Below are 24,783 nucleotides of genomic sequence, written 5' to 3'. Positions count from 1 at the left end.
AACATTTAAAACTCTCTCTCTCACAGTGTGAATTTCGAATCACGATATAAAGCGCTTTCCCCCAAATGATGATAACCAACATTAAAATAAATGAGACCTTTGTACCCACAAACACATCCCACGCGCTGAGAAAAATTCCGTGAGAAACTGCGTTGCAAACTACAATACCCAGAATGCCTTCCGTCTGAACTCCGGGGACAAAAGGAAGGGGTGGAGGTATTGTAGCGACAAAGACGCATCTAGACTCCATTTCCCACAATCCTCTGTCTTCATTTGCGTCTCTCCGCCAATGCCAATATTGGACACCACTCAGGAAGAACAGCCTCCTGTGACCTCAAACTACATTTCCCATGAGGGCGAGGGCTTGGGCCTCCAGCTTCCCTGGTGACCAGTAACCAATAGGAGGCGGCGCAGTGGCCGCCGTTGTAGGTGAGTCCTGCGTTGGGCCTGAGTGCTGAGTCTAGGCCGGCTAGCGCGAGGCGGAGAGTTCAGAAGACAGTTGCGCCGCGTGAGGTGCCGCGAAGGCACTCTGCGCCCGGGAGCTGTCGCGCCGGCCCGATTTCCCGCGGCTCTATAAGGAGTAGCGCTTCGGTAGCCGGGCAGCTGGAGGTCAGAGAGGCAGAAAGCCCCAGTGGCCGTGGCCGTGGCCGTGGCCGGGGACTGTGGGACTGAGGGGGCCTAGGGAGGAGGGTGCTTCCGGGGCCGTTGTCCTCTGCGCCAAACCCCGCCCAGCTCCGCCTCTACGGGGGAGGGAGGGGGGGCTGCGACTGGGAGTCGGGGGCTTCTGAGCTCTCCGCGCTAGTTCTGTGGAGCTTTGGGATCTCTTTTTCTCTACTGCCCCTCCGTCTGGTTCTCTCTCTGTTTTCCCCCCAACCCTCCTACTTTCATTTTCTTCCTTAACGCCGTCTACACGTACGTCCCCCATCTCCGCCTTGTGCCTCCTCAGAGATCTGAAGTTAGGGTTCCCAACTAGGGTCTTCCCTAGGCGGCTCCTGGGCTCTCCTTACTGCTTGCGGAAATAGGGTGATTTCTTCCCTCTCTTCCCTCAGTTTGCCAGTCAGGTCTGGGCGCACACACCTTCCAACGCACCCACTCCCCACTCCCCGTTTCCCTTGGGGGGGGTGTGGCTTTTGGGCAGGTATTCTCCTTCTTGATCACGGGATCAAGATCGCCACCGCTTGACCGGCCCCTCCCGCCACCTGCCCCTTCCCTGACCAAGTCTTTGGATTAGAAAGGAATTCCCGTCAGTTTCCAGAAGGACTGAAACGCAGAAGAGGAAGGGAATCTTGTTTTTGAGAAATAATGTGTTTAGAGTTCAGGTCAGTGTTCCGGTGAGTGCAAACCACAAGTTAGACTTGTTTTAAAAACCGAGCGCCTTAGGGATTTCTAGCAAAGACTGATAGCGTTAATGTTGACAAGCATTTAGCGAACACACCAACTACAGAATAAAGCAGACCGTGAGAAACAGACTGTATTAATTCTGTATTATAACAAACGTGTGCAGGAAGTGTGGAGGCATTAGTGGAAGGGCATACTGGTGGGCATGGTGGTTGATCTATGGCCGTTTCAAAGTCTTGAAACCTTCATCTCTTTTAGCCCAGTCCTGGTAGGTTTTGTAAAGGAAGTGAATTTTAATTTGGGCCCCAAGGGGATTTGAAGTGAACCAAGAGAAGGGAGAAAATGCTTCCTTATACTGGGGTGGGGGTTCGAGAAAGGTAGACTGAAGAGGGAGCACCGTGTGACAAACAGGCTTTGGAGTAAGAGGTGTCAGCAGGGCATATATTGGGAAATGAATTGTGTTGAAAAGCTTGGGGTCATAATAACGGGACACTTTGAAGCATCCACTTTGAATATTATTCTGTGTCAAATAAAATTGAAGGCAAAAAATTAAGATTGGGTGATTTTTCTTTTCATCCTAGGGGAACCTGATTTGAGATCAATTCTTGAAGAACACAAAGAAGTGTGGTGGTATGTTCCAGGTGTGATTTTACTTGAATTGAAGAAGTTTGTGGTACTGATGTTTTCTTCATGGCTATTCTTAGCTGCAGTCTATAGTTGTCAGTTTTAAAGCCTAGTGCCATAAATTGATTTTCTTAAGAAGTGCATTTGCTGCCCGTATGCATCATATTATCTTGATTGTATTAATCTCAACAGGTGACAATAATGGCTGCTATTTATTGAGCTCATATGTCCCAGGCATCATCATAAATACTTTGCATTATTTTGAGAGTCTTAGGATGTATGTGCTGTTGTTCCTAGCTTTTTGTAGGAAAAAAATGCAGAGAAGTTAAACAGCCTACCCGAATGACATAGGTTGTAGAGTTGACTTGGGGTTTGAATGTGCACATTCCTGACACTGAAGCCCATGCTCTTTCCGCAGTGGCTCGCTGGTTTCGATGTTCATTTCTGTTCTTGACTCTCCAGTTGTGGTAAGAAGAGATTACTGTATGGCGTAGTTGATCATTGTGGCAGAAACCCAAGTGATTCATTTTGAATTTTTGTGTCAGAATGTGTCTGCTGTAAAGTAGCTGCCAAAACCAAATTAGCTTAACTGCTATTGCAACCGTAGCTAATTGTGTCTGCCAAAACTATAGCCAGTATGGCTATTTCTGAATTAGCTGGTTCTTTTTATAAAATATGCCATGCCTGTAAGCTATTTGGACCTGGACAGTAATTTCAGTTTTATTTTCTTTTGCTTTTTCTTGACAAGTGATGTGGGTCACTGTACCTCCTCTCTGCTGCCCACATGCAGTGTTGGAGATGTCACAAAATGTGAGGAATAGATGCCCACCATTCTGAGATACTCTAGTGCGGAGTATAATAGAGGCAGGTACAAAGTGCTATGCAGAGACAGAGGACAGAGTGGTTAGCTGTAAGGGAGAGTCACAGAGAAGGCTTCTGTGAGGAGGCGACATGACAGATTGGTCTGGACGGGTAAATGAGTTTTCCAGGCAGAGAAGAATGGAATGGAGACCTTCTGGATCAAGGCTTCAGTCTCTTGAAAGGCCGAGGCTGTCCAAGAGTAGAGCGTGTACAGACAACCTGCTGGGGTGCAGAGTGTTTGGTAAAAGGGAAGTATAATGGTGGGAGAAGAGTCTAGAAATGTAGGTTGGAGCTGATTTGTGAGGAACCATGACTGCAATGCTAAGGAATTTGAAGGGTGCCCCCCATAGGTCAGTGGTTCTCAAAATGTAGGGTATCTCCCCATGGAGATGCTGTGCTCTGGCAAATATTTTTAATTTTATTAGTTATATATTTAAATGTATCTTATAAAAGATAAAACTGAGTTAGGTCATCAAATCTAATGTTAAGTTAGACTTTGTAAAAATAGATAGTGAACCAGTTGGATTTAAAGATAAATATTAAGTAAATACAAGGGGGTCTTTGAAAGCTCGTGGGAAATGCATATTATCTTTTAATTCATTTGTCCATGAACTCTTGGAAATACCCTTGTAATGTGTTTCTAAATTTGTGTATATGAAATGAATGAAGTTTGTATACTTTAAATAAAAGGTTTCTAGCTACAAAAAGAAAATTACAAATAGTGCATATAAAAGAAAGTATACCATGGTATGTGAATATGGTAAAGATCACTAAGCGACACTCAAATGACTGAGAAATATTGCTTATAGGCAGTACATATAATGAAAACATTTTAGGGGTGCCATGATCAGATTTTCCTATTTGGATGATGACAGTGGGAAGGATGCACTGGAAAGAGGTATGACCAGTTCAGCGGCTGGTGCCCTGTTGCAGAGAGAGATGATGAAGACCCAAAAGTAGTGACATGTAAGAGGAGGTAACAGATTTGACAGATACCCAGGAAGTAAAATTAGTAGGACGTGGTAGCTGTGAATATTATTATATTGATATCAATAATGAATATTATATCAACACCAATATTGTTTTTAAAGTTTGTATGTACCAGTTGCTTGTTATCTTTCATATTCTATGATAAGCATAGTATTGCCAAAAATGTGCATTAAATAGGAGTGGAGGCTGTTGTTACTGTTCAAGAGTACTCCATATCATACACGAGCATCCTTACTACCTTACCGAGTATCCTTGAGAGTAGTGGGACAAATATTCAAAATGCTGATAAGGAGTGTGAGTGTGATCAGTGACTGTTGGCCATCTTAGGAACTCCACGGCTTTCAAGATTCAGCTCAGATATGAACACCTTTTCCAATAACTCTCCCCTCTCTATGCGCACACAAAAATGTACACACAAAGCAGTGCTAGGCCTCCTAGACAGTGAGCTCCTTGAGGGCAGGAACCAGGTCTTATTCATCTCCATGCCTGTAGCCTTCAGAACAGCACTTGGCACACAGTAAACATGTGACAAATGGTTATTGGATGAAAAGAGGAATCAAAACATTCACACAAATTTAACTCTGGACCTTTGTAGCACAGAGGGCAAAATTCTTTGAAAATATTAGCTGGTTGCTGCATTTACTATTTTTGCTGAATAAAACAGCAAAGGAAAATGCCTATAATTTTATTAGCTATTTCTATTTCATTTTTCTCTTTCTCCACTACTTAGCTTTTTTAAAAAATTACTTTCATTCTTTAATTGAAAGACAGACAGAATGGACAAAGAGACAAGAAATCTTCCATCTGCTGATTATTCACTTCCCAAATGCCTGTAATAGCTAGGGATGGGTATGCCAAAGCCAGGAATCTAGAAGTCAATCTGGGTCTTCCACGTGGGTGGCAGGGACCCCAGAACTTGAGCCATTACCTCTGACTCCCCAAGTGTGCATTAAGAAGAAGCTGGATTGGAAGAGACTCTGGTACGGAACGTGGATAGCCCAAATGGCATCTTAAGCAGTGTGTCAAATGCCTGGTTCTCCCCTAGTTATCTTACCTTATTCTTTTTCATCATTCACCGACCCAGACACCTGTTCCTTAGACCTGATCATTGCTTTGCTCCTTTTGACAGAATTCACATCACTCCTGCCCTGATATTATGCTAGAAAACATCCCTCCTTTCTACCAAGTCCAGTTGATACCATCCTTGACACCACTCTCAAACCCATTTCCTGCTCATATACACTGTTAGTGGTGTTGTAATTTGATAAAGCCCTTTGGGAGAGTACTTACTTGGTCAATATATATCAGAAATCTTAAAATTGAGCATAACTCTTAACCTACCACTTCAACTTCTAGGGCTCTATGTTGAGGAAACACTATGTTTTCAGAAGTTTAGTTTTTTTTTTTCCACAGGCAGAGTGGACAGTGAGAGAGACAGACAGAGAGAAAGGTCTTCCTTTGCTGTTGGTTCACCCTCCAATGGCCGCTGTGGCCTGTGTGCTGCAGCCGGCGCACCGTGCTGATCCAAAGCCAGGAGCCAGGTGCTTCTGGTCTCCCATGTGGGCGCAGGGCCCAAGCACTTGGGCCATCCTCCACTGCCCTCCCCGGGCCACAGCAGAGAGCTGGACTAGAAGAGGGGCAACCGGGACAGAATCCGGCGCCCTGACTGGGACTAGAACCTGGTGTGCTGGCGCCTCAGGCAGAGGATAGCCTATTGAGCCGTGGCACCGGCTCAGAAGTTTAGTTCTTAGCATGTATGTGTGTATCCCAGAGTTGTTTATAATGATAGTAATCAAAGAGAAAATATAATAACAAATATTGATTATTAGGTGTGTCAATGAAATTGATTTTGGTACATCTATAGAATAGATTATTAAGTAACCATGTAAGTTAACATTACCAAAGCATAATGTGGCAAGTTTATGGTATTTTAAGGGAAAATTCAGGTCATAATATTTTCAGTACAGAGTGGTAGATCCCAGTTTACATGCATGCATATCACACACACACACACACACACATCTATATGTGTGCATAGCAAAGATCCTGTAATGGTCATGAACAAAAATGCCAGCAGGGGGTTACTGTAAATGATAAGATTACATATGACTTCTATTTTTTACCTTTTGCATATTTTTATTTACATCAATCCTCTACACTGATATATTTGTTAATTTTAAAAAGTTATTTAAACATATTTTCATGGGGCTGGCATTGTGGCACAGCAAGTTAAGCTGCCACTTGTGATATCAGCATCCTATTTTAAAGTGCTGATTCAAGTCCCAACTGCTGTGCTTCCAATCCAGCTTCCTGCTAATGGGCCTGGGAAAGCAGTAGAGGATGGCCCAAGTCCATGAGCCCCTGCCACCCATGTGGGAAACCTGGATGGAATTCCTGGCTCCTGGCTTCAATCTGGCTCCCAAGTAGCTGTTGTGGCCATTTGGGGAGTGAAACAGCAGATAGAAGATCTCTCTTTTTCTCTCCCCCTCTTCTCTGTTGTTTTGTATTTCAGTTAAATAAATAAATAGATAGATTAAAAAATAAATAAAAATAAAAACGTATTTTCCTTGTGTACACCCTATTACCATTGTGTTAGTTTGAGGCATGCTCCCTCCCCAGAATACATGGATCACTTATAGCCTGGTTCACTACTCTCTTCAGCCTGCTGCCTTCCAATTCATTCTGCACTAATGCTGACAGAATGAGTTTTATAAATGACAAATCTGAAGCTTTCTAAGCCCTATGTAAAATAGTTCAAAGGCTGCCCATTGTTCTCAGGATAATGTCCAAACTTCTTAAACCCATTTATAAGACCTTTGAAAATCAGCTCCCTGATTTCCACAACTGCCTCAACTTTTTTTTTTTCCATGTTTACTTGAGGTCTTAGGCCAGTGCCAGGCACATAACAGGTGTTCGGTTAATGTTACCCAAATGTTGATATGAATTGTGTGGGCCAACTGTTCTGTGCCAAGAAATCTGTTGATATTTCACTTAACCCTCAGAGCAAAAAGATGAAATACATGCAGTAGTTATTCCCATCTTATAGATGGGAAAACTAAGTTAAAAGGAGGAGAAAAGTTATCCTAATAAAGAATGCTTTTAAAAGAAAAAAAAATCAACCTCCCTTGCCCTAACTCAGCTCTCTTCATTTTCCTGCAATTCCTGCCAGTCTTTTGTCAGTATGAATACAGTCTTTTTATATGGTCCCTTGGGCAAGTTATATGTGAACAGAGTATAACAAGAACAGCTCCAGACTGACATGATCTCACCATGTCAGGGTTCACTTTGTGCTAACATACAGAAATCTTTCCTTTGTGTGCTTAACACTTCATGCAGGAGAGATGGAATAGTTCCAATTGCTGTGTTTTCCTTTCTGTTTTGAAATTCTATGTCTTTTGGGATGGGGATGTCAGCAGAGAGTTATAGAAAAACTGATAGAATTGAATGTACAAGAAACAATGTGTCTCATGGGAGCTGATGTCATTGGTTAATTTATTATTTCTAAATGTCATGTAGATGTATTTTTTCAGCAATCTGTCCCCAGGGAAGTCCTTGGTTGAATTCAACAGTTAATCCTATTTACAGAATATAGCCCATGCGTGTACTATATTTTTGCATTGCTAAGTCATCTTAGACATATGTAGTAGATTACCGTATAACATACAATTGAGTCAATGTGGAATATCCGATTTTCTCTACAAAAATGTATCAGTGCTCATATTGTCATTCAGGATCCTGCAGTGTGGTCTTTGCTTCTTTTTTCTTGCAAATAATACCCTTTGTGCAAAAATGGATGATCTTTAAAGGACAGAGTCCGGAGCATGAGTCATCTGAATAAAGTAATATTACTTTGTAAAGAGTTGTCACTTTTAAATACTCCAGGAAAAATAATATGTGGTTCTTCTGCTCCAGGATCAAGTAAATTGAATATAGAAATTACAGATGGCATTTCAGTTCATTCAGTGAATTATTGTGGATCACTATTGGAAGCACGGCTTTAGGCACCACACTAGATGCTCATAAATGCCCTTTATAATGCTTTCCAGGCACAGAAAGAGAGAGCATGCACCCACAAGAAAGTGAGCTTTCAAGATCGAATGAAAGAAAGAGAAGATTTTAATAAGTAGGCCCATCATATAAATGAAAATTTACCCAACTGACAATTGGGATCTATACCAATAGGGATTTATTGTGCATTTTTTTTCCCTATATCTTTCCTCTGTGGGCTATCTAGACAAAAATGAGCTACCAGATAGCTGATAAGCAAATGATCTACTTGTCTGTTTACAAACAGTATGAGGAAAGGAACAGTGACTTTCTGTGCATCCAGCCCTGCACAAGCCTGCCGGTGATGTGAGAGTTATGATCGTGTCAGCTCTTCCAGGGTTTCTGTCTCTGCTGCAGAGATTTGGCAGACACCTCAGACAAATTTTCTGTCTCTTAAATCTTCCTCAAGCTAGCTTTGGCTCTTCGATTTATATGTGCAAAAAAGTGAAGTGTTTACCAGTGTGACAGTTTTGAAGATCAAAACAGACTTAGTTTTTTTTTTTTAAATCAGCATACACCTCAGCTTAGTCTACAGAAAGGACTAATTGGTTTTTGCTATTTGTTTAAAGCAGCCCAAGTGTTTACTTTTCAGAAGTCACTACTGATCATATGTCTAAAGATTTATATTACAATCCTCAGTGTTGCTTCCTCTTTTTCTTGCCTACAAAGTGTAAAGTTTTGCTGAAGTCTTAATTTTTCTTGTTTTACTGATATGTAGTATAAACTAATGTTGTAGAGTGAGAGGCATGGTGGAATATATTGGCAATCTAGGAGGGAAAAAATACAGTTTTTAATAACTTCCCCCTCCCCCAATTGGCACTCTGTTTTCTGGCATCCTGTTACCCACCAAATGTTTCCTGGCATAATCATGATAGGTGAGGATAAGAATTGGAGCCCTTTCAATGACTTACCAGTAACAAGGCTGGTCCAAATGCTTTTGTAGGCAGAGCCCAGGTGGAAGTTTGCCGATAATTCAGGAGAGTTGAAACAGTAGATGGAGACTGTTATATCAGCAACATTGCTTCAGGGGTGAACTATGAAAGATAAGGACAGGGAAATCCCCGTAAGGTCCCTTCTCATCCACTCCAACTGCTTTTCTTTGTTAGTCGCAACTGCCAGTAAGAGTTTCTGGGGATAAAAACTAACTCACAATAAGGCTCTATAGTATGTCCTCTTCCCGTTTCATCTTCAGTTGGCTCCTCAAACACACTTCGCCAGGATAACTTCGGTTATATAATGGTTAATGTTCATCTTGCCATCGATGTGGAGTTTGAACTCAAGGGACACTGGGTGTTCAGACTTATTCCTTGCCAGACATTTGAGCACATGCACAAGGATCAGACCCCATGGCAATATAATAATGAAGTAGACATAATGCCTGCCTGCCCTTAAGGAACTCATAATCTAGTAGGGGAGACAGACTCCAACCGATGATTACATTACAATGTGAAAGGTGCTCCTAGAGAGACATATGTACAGGGTTTCAGGAACATGGTGGAAGGAATTACTGCTGCAGGTGGGAAATTTACAAGTTTAACTTGTGCTGAATCAGAAAGGATGGTTGGGCATTTCCTAGATTCTAGGTGTACAAGGAAGTTACAGGCAAAAATTCTAGGCAGAGGTGCCACCAATCTGGGTTAGGCAGACACATATGTAAAAATGGATACTTCAGAAAAAACTGTGATATTGTGTGAACCACTGGGAATGTGTGAGAGTGAGACAGGATACAAATCCAGAAAGGTGTCCTGTGGTTACTGGGTAAAGGAAGTCTACTTGATGATAAGCAGGCCAGTGTACTACTGACAAGAGTGCACCAGCATGGGCTTTTAAATGGGGGGATAACATGATTTGATTTAAGGATGGGCTTTGGGGGAAGGGAAACTGGAGATAGAGAAAGTCTCCTTTTTAATTTGGTAGTCTTTGAAAGGTTTTTAGGCTTATCACTTGCCTCTATTTAGCAATGCTGTCTCTATTTAGTTTTCTTTCCATATTTCAAGAGCACTTGGAACAATTGTTCCCTTCTACACACAGGACATACCTTCCTGTGCTCCTTCACATGTCACTTAGCTGAATATTCATTCTTTCCAATCAAATCAGTGAGCCCAGCAGTAATTGAGGCTTGATTAGCATGACGGAAATCAGAGTTTCAAAATGCAGCAGCTTCATTTCAAAAACATTATATGAGGCTTATTTATTGCTTGCTGAGTCAGCAGGGCTGAGGCAAGTGCTGGTCAGCTCCCTTTGGGGGATGTGTCTGTGGGCGGGGAGGCATAGAGAGACACTGAAGAAATGTCAGGAAGTGGCTGTTTGAAAAATGAGCAGAATTGGAATGCTGTAAATCCCTAAAGGCCATGTCCAGATAGGGGAAGTAGGTAGTAGATACAAGGGCCGGAAGTATATGAATATGAAACAAATGCCTGTTGAAGGTACCCATGTCCAAACTAATTGTACTATCCAGTCAATCAGTTTTCCCTGACTCAGATATCAGAAATGGCTTCCCATTATCCATAGGATGATGTCCAGACTCTTCAGTCTGGCATTCAGTACTCTGCAATCTGGCTCCAACCCACCTTTTCAATCTTTATATTTCTCTCCTATGGATCTGTGATCCAACAAATCATCCTTTCAGACACTACTTTGGCATTCCTCCATCTACACTGAGTTCTCTCAGGGAAAGGACTGTGGTTTTTTTGTTTTGTTTTTTACTTTTAATCCCTCATCATGCCTAGCATAATGTCTTGGTGCAGATTATTCTCCTCTACCATTCTGTCATTCTACTATTAACCTAATATTGTTTCTACTAAAAGTGGCAACTAAGACAGTAGATGAAAGGATCTAGTGTTCAGTAAACTATCTTTGAACTTCTTATTTCAAAAACCTTTTAAATAGAGAAAAATTGTAAGGATCCTATGGGAATTCTCATATACTATTCACTCAGATTTACCAAGTTTTATGCTCTTGTATATAAATACATTTATTTTGTACTGAAACATTTGAGGTTGAATAAACTATATCCTTTACCTTATCCTTTTTTCTCTAACCTTTTGTTATGAAAATTTTCAAATATCCATGGAGGAGCACGCATTTAGCCTGTTGGTTAAGGTGTGTACATCCAAGATTGTAGTACCTGGATTTGATTCCCAGCAATGACTCGTGACTGCAGCTTTCTGCTAAAGCAGACCCTGGGATTGGCTCAGGTGATTGGATTCCTGCCTCTCACATGGGAGACTTGGATTATGGTCCTGGTTTCTGGCTTCAGCCTCAGCCCAGTTCCAGCCATCACAGGCATTTGGAGAGTAAGCCAGTGAATGGGATTGCTCTCTCTCTCTCTCCCCTTTTACTTCCCAAATAAATAATTTTTAAAATCTACAGAAAGGTTGAAAGAATTGTATAGTGAACACCCAAATACCTGCTATTTAGATTCTGTAATTTATGGTATACTTGCTTTATCACTAGTCTTTCCATTGATCCATCTTTCGTGCATTTTAAAATAAGGTGTAAGCATCAGTATAATTTCCCCAGATTCTTCAGCATGCGTATCTTTAACTAGATGGACAAACTATTTTTTTGTTGCCTTAACTCTGGTCTACCTGTGCCTGTGCATCTTTGATCTGTTTAGCTATGGAACACATGTCTATTTAATTACCTTTTGGAGGCCCCTCCATTTCATCTAGTGTAGTGCCAGACACACATTCCATAAATATCGCTTGATGCTGATGAGTTGAGACAGAGCTACAGCCAGGGGAAGAGACACAATACCCAAATCAACTGGAGGAGGAGAGGAGAAGGAAGTATATAAGACAAGAGAGGGATGTGAGAGAGAGAGGGAGAAGGAGAAAGGGAGGGAAGAAAGGGGAGAGGGAGAGAGACAGAGAGACAGAGACAGAGACCAAGACTTGAAGAATTAACGAAGGAAGGCTGCCTTAGCCCACCTGGTACTTTTAACAGTACTATTATCTGTTACTCTCTCTAGAAAAATAGATTCCAGGAAACTAGGGACAATAGGTGCTTAGCAAACTGCATGGTGAGTCTTGCTACTACTTAGACACCACTAATTAATAAATTCATGCTGTTTCATGATCATGCTAATTTATATACAGGTACAACTTATATTTGGAGGTATAGGTAGGCCACCGAAAATCTCTCTCAAACTATGTCTGTACTGTAGCTAAAGAGCACTTGCAGCCTTTCCTTTCTTGTATTGTTTATGAGTTTATGACTCCAAGGGTAGATGTAATCTACATTTGTTTAGTAGTCATTTTGTGCCTAGTATTGTGTTACTGCTATCACATCATTGACACTTTCAAACAACCTAACAAGGTAGGTACTGCTTCTTACCACATTTGCCATGTAAGAAAGTTTAAGACTCAGTATGGTTAAGTACCTTGTCCATAAACCCAAATTCAAGAAAGTCAGGTCTGTCTGAAAATAGTCTAGTAGTGATCCTAACCATTATACAGAACTGTCAGGTGACATTTTAAAAAATCAACCCAGTATCAATGCAAGGAAGTTTACATTTACTGTATTGATTTACCATGTGATATATTCACAAAGCAACTGAGTTATGGAATTAAGAAAGAAGTATGCCTTAACATCAGTAAGCCACAGTTTCCTTGTGTATAAAATAAAGAAATAATACCTGCCGTGTAGCAGCAATATAAGGTCTTATTAAGAAAATGATATAGCCAGCGCCGCGGCTCACTAGGCTAATCCTCTGCCTGTGGCGCCGGCACACTGGGTTCTATCCCGGTTGGGGCGCCGGATTCTGTCCCGATTGCTCCTCTTCCAGTCTAGCTCTGCTGTGGCTCGGGAAGGCAGTGGAGGATGGCCCAAGTCCTTGGGCCCTGCACCCGCATGGGAGACCAGGAGGAAGCACCTGGCTCTTGGCTTCGGGTCGGCGCAGCACACCGGCTGTAGCAGCCATTTGGGGAGTGAACCAACAGAAGGAAGACCTTTCTGTCTCTCTCTCTCTCTCTCACTGTCTAACTCTGCCTGTAAAAAAAAAAAAAGAAAATTATATAAAGCATCATGCAGTAGGTGCTCAACATATTCTAGATCATGCTGTTTCTTTTCTTGTTCTTTTAGGGGGACAATTTACCTGTAGCTTTCTATTAAGTAAAACAAACTATTCTTGAAATCTTTTATTTATTTTTTAAGGGGTGCCATTCTGAAAAACAATATTAGTTTAACTATTCTTAAGGATGAGAACAAGATCAGTTACCAACTCTTATGTGAGGCATATTTCAAAATAAGTTAGAAACATGAACTCTTAGGAGAGTTTGATGGTCCATCTCTCAGCGTCCTGGAGAGTGGGACCAAGTTGTGACATTGTATATTTCATCACTTAGACTAAGTTTCACAGTAGCATAGTTCATTAGGCCTGAAATGTTGGCAATCCCACTCAGCCATTTCAAGACAAGCAAACTGATTCTAAGACAGTGTAAGTGGATTGACCAAAATCAGCAGTGGACAAAAATCAACTCAGTTCTCCTGAATCCTTGTCCAGTGTTAATAAACACTGTGATTGCTTTGTGGCACGTAAAACCAAGCCTTGAAATGTACTCTCTACAGGAACTTGAACTGATTGGACTCTGAGGGTTTGGTCCAAGTTTGATAGAGTCAGAAAACATGAAGCTTTGTTCTGGTTGAAATCAATTCAGTAGTTTTTGTTGCTGTCATACTCTTAACATTTCTATTTTGTTTGTGGTTTAGCAAATTAGTGTTGTTTCTCACCGTTTAGGTTCATGGTTTGGTTCAAGTTCTTGGTTCTTTGAAATCTTCCACTGGGATTTTTGTTTTTGACAAAATTTCTCTGAATCCAAGGTGGCTAATGACAAGAATTCATTTGAAATGATCAGTCAGGCTTGGTGATGGCTGCTGAGGAGAAGCTGGGTGGTTTTGGGAATCATAGTACTTACATTCTGGAGCTTGAAATCAGGATAGTGGAAACATTGCTGTGGTCTTGTGTGTGTGTGTATTTTAAATGAGAATTCTTGGATGGTTTTGTTTCCATTCTTGCTAATCTGGATTGAAACTCCTGCCTCCCATCTCATTTCCTTTTGGGACACTCTGTAAGTCATGTTCTTGATAGCATACTCATTTTTTGACTGGGAAAGAAGCTAACGAAAAATCTTCTGCCCTGTCCTTTCTCTTGTATTTTGAATGGTCCTTCTGTAGAATTTGTGGAGTATCAATTTCAAGCTTTTTTTTTTTAACGAAAAGATTATTTACTTTAAAGAGTTACAGAGAAGGGGAGAGAGAGAGGGAAAGACAGAGAGAGAGATCTTCCATCTGCTAGTTCACTCCCCGGGTGGCTATGATGGGTCAGGCTGAAGGCAGAAGGCAAGAATTTCATCCAGGTTTCCCATGTGCATGCCAGGGGCTCACGTACTTAGGCCATCTTATGTTGCTTTCCCCAGGCCATCAGCAGGGGGCTGGATAGCAAGTGAAGCAGACAAGACATGAACTGGTGCCCATAAGGGATGCTGGCATCCCAGGTGGTGGCTTTACCTGCTACGCCATAATGCTGGCCCCTCAGTTTCAGGCTTAAATTTGTGAAGCAGTTTAGTTAAAATGCCCAAAGGCAGAATAGATCAAATCTGAGATGCAGCCTTTGTTTCCTTCTTAGCAGTATGGTTTTTAAAGTCTCCAGCAAGCTTCCTTTTGCCTAACCTGAAGTTAAGCTGACACCTTTCTTTTATTGTTCTTTTTTTCAAAGATTTATTTACTTGAAAGGCACAGTTACAGAGAGAAAGATGGAGAGACGAGAGAGAGAGAGAGAGAGAGAGAGAGAGAGAGAGAGAGAGAGAGAGAGAATCTCTTCCATTTGCTGCTGGTTCACTCCCCAAATGGTCACAACCACCAGGGCTGGGCCAGGCTGAAATCAGGAGCCAGAAGCTTCATCCGGGTCTCCCATGTGGTACTGGGCCCAAGTACTTGGGCCATTCTCTGCTGCTTTCCCAGGCCATTAGCAGGAAGCTGGATCTGAAGTGAAGCATCCAGGACTAACTGCCCATATGGGTTGCTGACATTCCAGGCACTGGCTTTACCTGCTGCGCCACAATGCCAGCCCCAGGCTGGCACCTTTATTAATGGACTATTGTGCCACAGAATGGCTGTGGCAGAGGGTTGCTTATGAGGCCTCTGAAGGAACCATATTCTACTTGTCTGGCTTTCTGCATGCCAGAGAAAAAGCAAGTTCTGGTGCTAGGGCCACTGGTACCTTTTCAAGTTCCTGATGTTTCCCTGAGTAGTTGGAAGGCTAGGTTTGCTGCTGCAGTGGTAAATGGGCCATGCCTCAATACTGCAAAAAGTTAAGTGCTGTTTAGGAGAAGGTGAGATTTTTTATTTTCCCAGCAAGTATGTTTCTGATTAGAAAGAAAACTCTCACTTTAGATCCATTCTCTCTCTTCTTCTCCCCTTTTGACCCCTATTCCCTCTCTACCTTTGAATAGCTTGATTGCTCTTTGCTACCAGTCACCTAAGTTTTATGGTTCATATTACCTATTTTCCCCATTGATTTAACATAGAATATATATATGTGTATATATGTATATATTTATATATAGGCATTTTCAGACATCCAAAGGGGCAATTAGAAAAAATTTTCTTTCTTCCCACAAGAATTGGATTGGACTGAGTACTTGTTTGAAGGTACAGATGGCACTGGAGGGAGCTGACGTCTGATATTTCTGCTATAGCCTCCACCTTTCTTTCGGCTGCTTTAAATTTGGCCCATGTGGACAAACACACACTTGGGTAACCACCATACAGATGGAAATCAGGACATGTGGGATTTGGCTGAACCAAAGGTCCCCAAACATTGCCTGGATCATTTAGTGCCCCAGGTGTGGCCACCCTAGGACTTCATGTGCTAAAATAGTGTCCCAGCTTAAGCCAGCTGGTCACTGTATATATAGTATCAAGGCAGCTTGGAGCCTCATAAAGCGTGACTTTGGATTTTTACTTTGTGTATTTAGACTTAATTAATCAACTCAAATTCTTCCCCACCCACTGGGAAGATGTTCATTGTTCAATAGTATGCATTCTAGCTGGGACACAATACAGACCATATGAAGAAAATGGTATAGACATTCCAGAAAGGAAAAGGGGAATTTGAAGGCTCTAGTCTCTTTAATAAACTTTTAATGTGTTATGCAGGTGTATCATATTTTAAAGTTTTTCAAGAAGTTTCCTCCCTGTGCAGTTTTAAGAGCAGTGATTCCTTCTTATGTTAAAATTTGACAGTATTTCATACATTATATTAGTCCTTTATATTTGTTTTCATTATGTGCTAGATGTGCCTCATTTCAGTAATTTAAACAAGATGTGCTTCAGGGTGTGGTAATAATTATCCCCACATAGTTGTATAGCCCTTTACAACTTACAAAAGAGTTTTGATATCCATGATTGCATTAACTCCTCAGAGCAATCCTATGGAGCAGTCAGGATAGGTGCTGTTGTCTTCAGTTTATGCTTTGGGGAATTTAGAATTTAGGTTCAGAGAAGTTAAGTGACTCTCCAGGGTCACACTGCTAGAAAGTTGTGGAACTGGAACCTGAGCTTAGGTTTCCTGATACTCAGCCCCAGTACTCTTTCAAATGCATCATGTTTCCTTCCTGAGAGACTGTGTCCTTTTTGTTCTTATTCATGATTAATTTTAAAATCGGTCTGAAAATTGTGCTTTAGTTTGGTACATGAGTAAAACTGAAGCTCTTGTAGGTAAAGTACCTTTTAAGGCCACCTGTCAAGTGAGTCCTGCACATAGCTCTTGACTTTTCACCTTGACTTTAACTGAACTATTTTTAGGTAGGCCCAGATTTTTTTCCGTGTTAAATATATGCACAAAAGTTGTGTGATTCACTGATTATAGGTGTGAAAGCTGCACCTGGGGAATGGGACTAGGGATGAAAAGTTGATTTAAAATAATTAGCTTCTTGCCTTTTTGTTAAGAGATGTCATGTTCAATAGAATTTAATTCCTTTATACTTCTTTTGCTTCCAGCCTTTTAAATACAATTCTTTAGGGAAAATTAGCAAATATTCATTCTGAATGTTGATTTTTCAAGAATAAGGGTTGCCAGAGGAAAGAGAAAGCAGAGGGGTGACTTTACATGCCCTGTAAGAGTGGGCAAGCATTATTCTGTTCGGAGCTGTGAGCTAAGCTTTCTTCTAAGGCATGCAAATCGTAAAGTTCTGATTTGTCAACTGCATGCTGTTTCTTTAGGCACTGATGTATGAAATCCCGAACGAATTCTCCGATGAACATACTGCTAATTGCTTCTCCACCTGCTCTCCAACCTCCTCCACCCCACCCCCTCCACTCCCAATTCAGCCTATAAGTGTCCGTCATTGGAGATGGATGGTGACACATGCAGTAATAGCAATTCATAAAAGCCAGTTCCAGCCCTTGTCTTCAAGGCTCCTGGATTTTCCACTGCCTGCTTTTGTGTAAGTGAAGTGGATGGAAGTGCTACTGGCATCAGAATCCACCTCCCTATGCTCCGTTGCTAGAGCTCAGTTGGTCGGCTGGAGCTGAGCTAAACAGAAGCATCGGGGATCTGAGCTGAATTGTGGCTGTTTTTTTTCTCTCCTGAATGAGGGGGTGGCTTAGGGATAGGGTGTAGTAGGGGTTTGGAGTGCTTTGGCGTTTCTTTCTGTGGAGAGAAGAGGGTAAGGGAAGAATAACTCACAATAGGATACAACGTGAAACAGTTCCCTGAAGAGTGTCACAATGTTCCTGGTACAATATACAGGTATGGTATGTCTTATTTTATCTGAATTTTCCCTTTTGTTTCAAAGTGCATTTCTTATTTTGCCTCCAATTCAACTGTATTGAAGGACAAATAGGGCTCTAATGAGCTAAACAAAACAGCTGCATAAAACATGCCTGCCCCTAGCTATAATATTTGTAGCAGATTTCTGTGTAAAATCTGGGTTTTCTGTTAAATTGGTAGTCCTGATCCCTTAATTGTGCACGCTTCTCTGCTGTATTCTTGTATTGAATTTCTCAAGTCTTGTGTCTGCAACTGGTAGTATGTGATGTAGCCTGGAGTGTTTGTACAGAAGACACAGTGCATTGGAAGCAAAAAGCAGTTTTTAAACACTTAGTATGTGTTATGTTTCTCTTGAGTTTATTAACTCCTGTATTCCTTAACTGATTGTATAGAATTAGCATATACTTAAGAGTAAGAAAACTTCAAATAGGAAACATTCCAGAATGTGTCTGTGTGGTTAATTTATTTTTATTTCATTATTGAACTTAGGTTGATGAACATAATTTATTAATATTGTTTGTTTATTCTCCTAGTAGAAAAAAGTACTGATAACAGCCAGGCTAAAAGTGCCAGCCCCGAATCATCTGTATTGTAAAATAGCATTGGATCAACAGTGTTCCTTAAGTAGTCTCTTAAGCTTTCAGAAACATCTTGGTCCATAATAATACAGAACTTGAAGACTGACCAGATATTTGTGAATGTTGTTTTAAAGGCTTCTTACATAGCAGTTAGATGGAAAGGACCCTTGTAAATGAAAAACCCTGAGAAAGTTTCACTTTTTTGCTGAACAGAACAGAAGCTTAGTTCCTACAACAGCATGTTTTGATAAGTTTGAATATCATTTATTGTCAAGGGTCTTCATCTCCCTTCTTGCTTTGTTACCCTTAAAATATCATGCTCCTGCCCTTAAGAGCTAAAAGATCATGTTCTGTTTTTGATGCGTGGTTTGACAGTTGATTTCGCTCCTCATTAATTGGACAGCATGCAGATGATGTGGAGAAGTGAGTGAGTGACAATATTTCAAGGTTACGCTGAAGAGCATACAGTGAACCTTAGTGCCTGGACCAACAGCTGCTGAATTGAATTGTCTGCAATTAAAGCAACAGCAGGTTTGTGTAGTCTTCCTGCAGCCCGTTTATTTGAATTTATAGCTTCAGTTTCTTCTTTGGGTATTGGCTGGTTTGTTTTTGCTAAGTGGAAAGTTGTGCTTGCTGGATGTTTTCTCCATACCCCAGTGTATACTTGACTCTAGAAGAGACATCTCTGTATATTTTAATGTGAGAAGTTGTTGAGGGTTTTCTCTTCTGGTTAAAGCCAGAGACTGTCTCGTTTTCTCCACTACAAAATTAAATAGATACATTCTCATGGAAAATATTGCTTTGTTCAATAAATGGAGATTTCGTATGGGCTGATGTTATGGTTTAAGTTTCTGGCTGTGAAAAATGCTGGACTTTGTTATGCTACTAGAATTACTATGTCTGGACAGAACTTTCCTGTGCTAATAAAAATGTTTACTTTTTTTTTTTAAAAAGGCAGTGACATTATCTCCTTGCCATCTCTCAATTCCAAGGTGACCTAACAAATAATGACAAATCCAATCATGTGGCTTTTAAGAATGAATTTTATGCTGATCATTAATACATGTTTAATTCCTTAATGGTTTTATTCCCTTAAAAATGGTTTTACTCTGTTAAACAATTATAATTGCAGTATAGTTTCTAATTATTGAATCACAGTGGTTGTGGTATATAACAATTATACAGTGACTTGATACATACTTTTTTAGTTGATCCTCAAAACAACCCTGAGTGAGGGCAGTGGCAACATGATCTCCATTAGATTGGTAAGAAAACAGAGACAGAGGATAAGTAACTGGCCCAGGGTCTCATGTCTAACAAATGGTAGAGCCTCAACTCCTTGGTTTTATGCTTTTTCCTTCCTTATACCAGGCGGCCTCTCAGTTGATGGATCCAGGGTAAATTTGACTTAAACTACTAATCAGGAAAACTAAATTCAGTCATTTGTTTAAAAAAAAAAGTAATATTTGATAGAACTGTAGAGTTTTTCAAAAATATTTTAATCCAACATGTATTTTAATATGTGAATGCTTTCTAGATTTTTATTGATATATCTGAAACACTAGTGTTTGGATTAAATTATGCATCAATATAAATAAAAGTAGAGCCTTGTGAAGTTTTTAGGAGGCAAAATGTCATCTGATCTGAAAGGTTAATATGGAATATTTCCCTTCGGAAATGCTAGTTTGTTTTTAATACTCTGCTTAATGAACCTTTGAGATTGTTTTAATAAAAGTATGTATATTTTAAAATATACTGCCCATGAATTATAAGTGCTGTATATTTTTTAAATTAGAACATTTTGTGCAGATCAACAGGAAAATCTATATAGCTAACTCAGTTCCACACTTCTTACTTTCTGTTTCTCTCTCCCTCCCTCCCTCATTGGCTTCCCCATCTTTTGAAATTTCCAAATGATTTCTCAATTTTAAATTCATTAGTTTTAATAAAAAAACTCACATTCTTTCTGTCCCACTGAAGAAGGAAATACTATTTAAATCTGCAATATCAATTCATCAAATAAACCTAGATATTTAGGTAGCTCATGCTAACTCTCTGGTAAAACTTTCTTTAAAATCCCTTCAAGAAATATTCTTGAAGGAGTCATTCTTAGCTGTGAATTCATTAGAGACTGTTCCCGTATACTGGAAAAATGACAGTTACTTCTTTGGCATTTGACAGTGCTCTTCTTCAGCATTTGACAATGAATATTTGAGAATGTTGTCAAGAAAATGAGCCAGAGGGCAAATATTGTGATAATCTTTTTATGAGACTTTTAGAAAGGTGATGATGGATATATTGTCTCAGATACCATGTAAATTAGAATTTATACTTATCTAAGATATCTTTATGCTTTAACATATCTTAAAGCTATCTTCATGCTATTTCCTTCTGGCAAAAAGGAAAGGAGGCTAAAATGAAGCTCTTTCATCATTCTTAAAACTAAATAGAATTTGACACAAAAAAATACAGGAGGGAACCTGAGGAAATAAGTCTGGATTAGAGGAAGGAGAACTGAGCAAAGTAGACAGGTGATTGGAAGCTTCATATTGAACCTGGTTTCAGGTGACAAATTTTCTGCATGTTTGGAAGCTCTAACCCCCCTTAGTCCATTTCTTTTCCTGGGAAGAAGTCCTCTTCGTATAAATGAAAAAAAGCTTATTGGTGCTTTTTAAGAACTTGATATTTTTGTTTATTTTTTTCTTTTGATATATTATTTTTTTCATGTTAATGTAATACTAATACAAAGAGAACAGATTGAATATATTTCATAGATACAATTCTAAGAAAATAGTGATATAAAAATAAAAAGTAAAAAATACAAGCTAAACAAAAACCATCTAACAAAAGAAATTGACATTTCCTAATTGGTGAAGGAAAAATTCTTTCATCTACAAAATAATCATTTGTTCCCTAAACTGTTTGAGGCCAAGGGAAATTAGGGATTTCTAGGTGCTGGTTCTTCAGGGAACTGAAGTTGGGGTGTCTGATGGAATGTGTTTCAGGGTTAGTGAAGGGCAGGTCTTAGGAATGGGAGTGTTAAGAGTTGGTATACATCAGCCAGTGGTGTGCTGGAGCCAGCTTGCAATGGCTTACTTAAGGGGATAGCTGACAATATTTACAAATTGTACTTATTCATATCTACATTTTTCTAAAAAGAGCTTCACCTACTCATTATGAGCAATAATTAAGGCATGTTGTCTATGCAGGATGGCATATTATAAATGACCCTTGGGCTGCTACATTATACTCATTGACATCATATAGGTGTAGCACTGATGCCTTGAAGGGTTATTTAGCATAGCACCATTTAAGTATGTGTCCCCCACCCATACATGTATACAATAATAAGAATACCTAACATTTATTGAATGCTTGTTCTGCCTTGCTGTGTTATAAATAACTTATATGAGGAGTCTTTAGAAAGTCCATAGAAAATGTGTAGTGTGAAGAAACTATTCATGGATTTCAAAAACAATTTTTTAAAGATTTATTTATTTATTTGAAAATCAGAGTTATACACACACACACACGCACGCACATGCACATACACACACAGAGAGAGAGAGAGAGAGAGAAAGAAATCTTCCATCTGCTGGTTCACTCCCCGATTGGTTACAATGGCTGGAGCTGGGCTGATCCGAAGCTAGGAGCCAGGAGCTTCTTCCAGGTCTCCCACATGGATACAGGAGCCCGAGGACTTGGGCCATTTTCCACTGCTTTCCCAGGCACATTAGCAAGGAACTGGATTGGAAGTGGAGCAACCAGGACTTGAACCATTGCCCATATGACAGTGGTTTTAACCCGTACACCACAATACCGTCCCCTCAAAAACAATTTTTATCTTTTAAATTCAGACTAATCTAATATGTAATACTTGCACATTGTAAGGGGTACAGTACATTTTTTACATCAAAATAAGCATGTTTTAATTTCATTTTCCATGAACTTTTTGAAATCTCATGTATGAACCCATCCGTTTTCACAGTTCTCCCATAAATAGGTAGTATTAATTCCATTTTAGGGTTTCAAAAAATGGAGACACAGGAGTTTAAGTAGCCTGCCTATGTTGTCACACAATTACTAAGTAGCATAGTCAAGATGCAGTCACAGCAAGTTTGGATCCAGAGCCCATGCTCTTAACTACCACGTGATGTCTTTTCATCAAAGAAGCTGTTTGCCCCACCTGAGGGCCATCCAGAAAAGATATCCCATTATCCATGACCTCAGAAGATTTTGACAGTCCAGAGCTGTTGAAGATTTTTGCTTTCTTTCTGACCCCCAACACTGGTACCCTCTGTTGACAGAGTGATAGTGGATCACCACAGCACCAGCAGTTTCTGAACACTGCCGCTACTCATGCTCCTTCTTTAGATTTTCTGCTTTGTTTTAAAAATTTCTTTCATATTCTGTTTCTTCTCTCTTGGATCTCAGATTTTTGCAGCAAAAAACATTGCCAACCAGAGTGGAGTTTGTCTTCCATGTAGCCAAATGACCAATTATATACTTTCCTGCATATACTTTCTCCCCACTCCATTTTATATGTAGTTAGAGTATTCTTTCTAAATGCAGATCTTACCCTGTGAGCCTATTCTCAAAAATCTTCTTAAAGTTTTTGAGTTTTTTTTTTTTTTTCCCAAACAGGCATTCAGGGCCATGATGGTCTCATCCCAGCCACTCAGAATGACTTTACACCTTGGTCTCCTTTTCCACAACCTGTGCTGTGCCCTATTTGCCTGCCAACTAGACCACTTCAGAGTTCTTGTGACTTTCCTCGTGTTTGTGTTTTTCTTAACACTTAAATTGCTATTCTTCCACATCTCCAGCAACAATAGAGAGTCAACATACAAGATTCAGTGCAAACCACACCTGCTATTGTATGATAGTATTTATTGCCTATTTTCCACCATTAGACTGAGTTCTTGAAGTCATAGATCAGATTTTACTCATCTCTCGGTATGTGATCTATTGCCTTGCACATAATTAGCACTCACATACACTATTTAGACCTTAAGCAACTGTATCACCAAGGCTATTTTTCTCTTCTGCTGGTTCAAGGTTCCAGAACTTGAGTGTTCTAGAAACCAAGTGACTAGATCACTTCTGCTTTGCACAGGTATTCCGAAACATTGTGTTAAGATTTGTTTCTAGTACACCTATCTTCTTGACTTTTTTTTCTCCTAACTTATCCTTACTCAGTTATACTCTACCTTGGAAGCTCCTTCATTTGCCTTTGTAGAATACTTTGCACTTTTGTGGAGGTAGAAAGCCTTGCCTATGTACCCACATTAACACTTAAACATATAAGAAAATGCATCAGTATGTAAAAGTGATCATTAGAATTTTTGATGTGTAATCACAGTATTTCTCAAAATGTGGTCTAGGAACTACTCATGACAACATGACCTAGGGCATATGCTTAAAATGTAGATTCCTGGGGCTGTCACTGTGGCTCAGCAGGTTAAGCAGCAGTCTACAGTGCTACATCCCATATAGGTGCTGGTTCAAGTCTCCTGGATACTCCATTTCTGACCCGGTTCCCTGCTAAGTGGCCTGGGAAAGAAGTGGAAGATGGCTCAAGTGCTTGGACTCCTGCAGCCCTGGGGAGACCCAGATGAAGCTCCTGGCTCCTGGCTTTGGCCTGGCCCAGCCCTGGCCATTGTGGCCATTGGGTAGTGAACTAGCAGATGGGAGATCTCTCTCTGTCTCTCCTTCTCTCTCTGTAACTCTGACTTTCAAATAAAAAAAATAAATCTTTAAAAAAATGTAGATTCCTTGATCCCCATCCCTAATTTACTGAATCACTCTCAGTGGTCTACATTTAGCAACTCTCTAGGTGATTCTTATGTACCTTTGCCTTTTGCAAATCACAATTCAAAGTCAAGAGTAAAATGTTAAGTCCTGATCTGTAGTCTCTATGGATATGAATATTAATTACACTGTTGAAAAAAACTATTATTAAAATGGTTTGAATTTTTTGTTCTAGCATAGAAAGTCCTGATCTCTTGGTATCTAACCTGCCCATTATAACTTTTTATGATAGTTTATATTTTTTTAAATGGCCTAAAATGAGTTATTCTCACAAGTAGTTTAACAAATTATTATCACAGTTAAATTTAAATAAGAAATACACTCTGCATTTCTCATCAGTACAGTTTTTCCCATCATGTTGTCTTGCTATTAAGAGCTGGCTGTTAAGCCTTGATTTCTAAACTAGGGATAAGAAAGTTGAGTTAATCAGTAGAAAGAGGTCGCTGGTTTGGGGCTTGTCTTCAGATCCAGCTCCCTGCTATGTGCCTGGGAAAGCAGTGGAAGATGTCCCACGTGCTCTGGCCCCTGCACCCACATGTGAGACCCAGAGGAAGCTCCTGGCTCCTGGCTTCAGATTGGCCCAGCTCTGGCCATTGTGGCCATTCGGGGACTGAGCCAGCGCATAAAAGACCTTTCTGTCTCTCCCTCTTTGTCTTTGTAACTCTGCCTCTCAAAGAAATAAATAAATCTTTAAAAAAAAAAAACAGAGGCAAGAGTTCCTAGTTCCATTGTTTAGGTCACAGATGCTTTTATGTATTT

The 24,783-nt window shown here is 40.2% G+C and overlaps 1 protein-coding gene across 50 annotated transcripts in view; it reads left to right on the top strand.

Annotated features, from left to right (window-relative positions):
• Positions 1-285: 285 nt before the first annotated feature.
• Positions 286-24,783, top strand: part of ENOX2 (ecto-NOX disulfide-thiol exchanger 2) — a 315,538-nt gene continuing 291,040 nt past the window's right edge. For 4 of the 50 annotated variants that reach the window (XM_070066492.1, XM_017349898.2, XM_070066495.1 and 1 more), the window contains exons 1-2: positions 405-609; positions 1,920-1,979. The gene's annotated coding sequence lies outside the window, so the exon portion shown is untranslated. Of the gene's footprint in view, positions 610-745; positions 1,332-1,919; positions 1,980-2,380; positions 2,430-17,085; positions 17,615-18,616; positions 18,745-24,783 lie in introns of those variants that run through there. The other 46 variants (XM_070066482.1, XM_017349896.2, XM_070066500.1 and 43 more) reach the window with 32 other exon arrangements.

This window comes from Oryctolagus cuniculus, chromosome X, assembly GCF_964237555.1.
Source record: "Oryctolagus cuniculus chromosome X, mOryCun1.1, whole genome shotgun sequence".
Lineage (NCBI taxonomy): Eukaryota > Metazoa > Chordata > Mammalia > Lagomorpha > Leporidae > Oryctolagus > Oryctolagus cuniculus.
The sequence above is the reverse complement of the archived record's forward strand: the minus strand, read 5'-3'. Positions and strand labels throughout refer to the sequence as shown.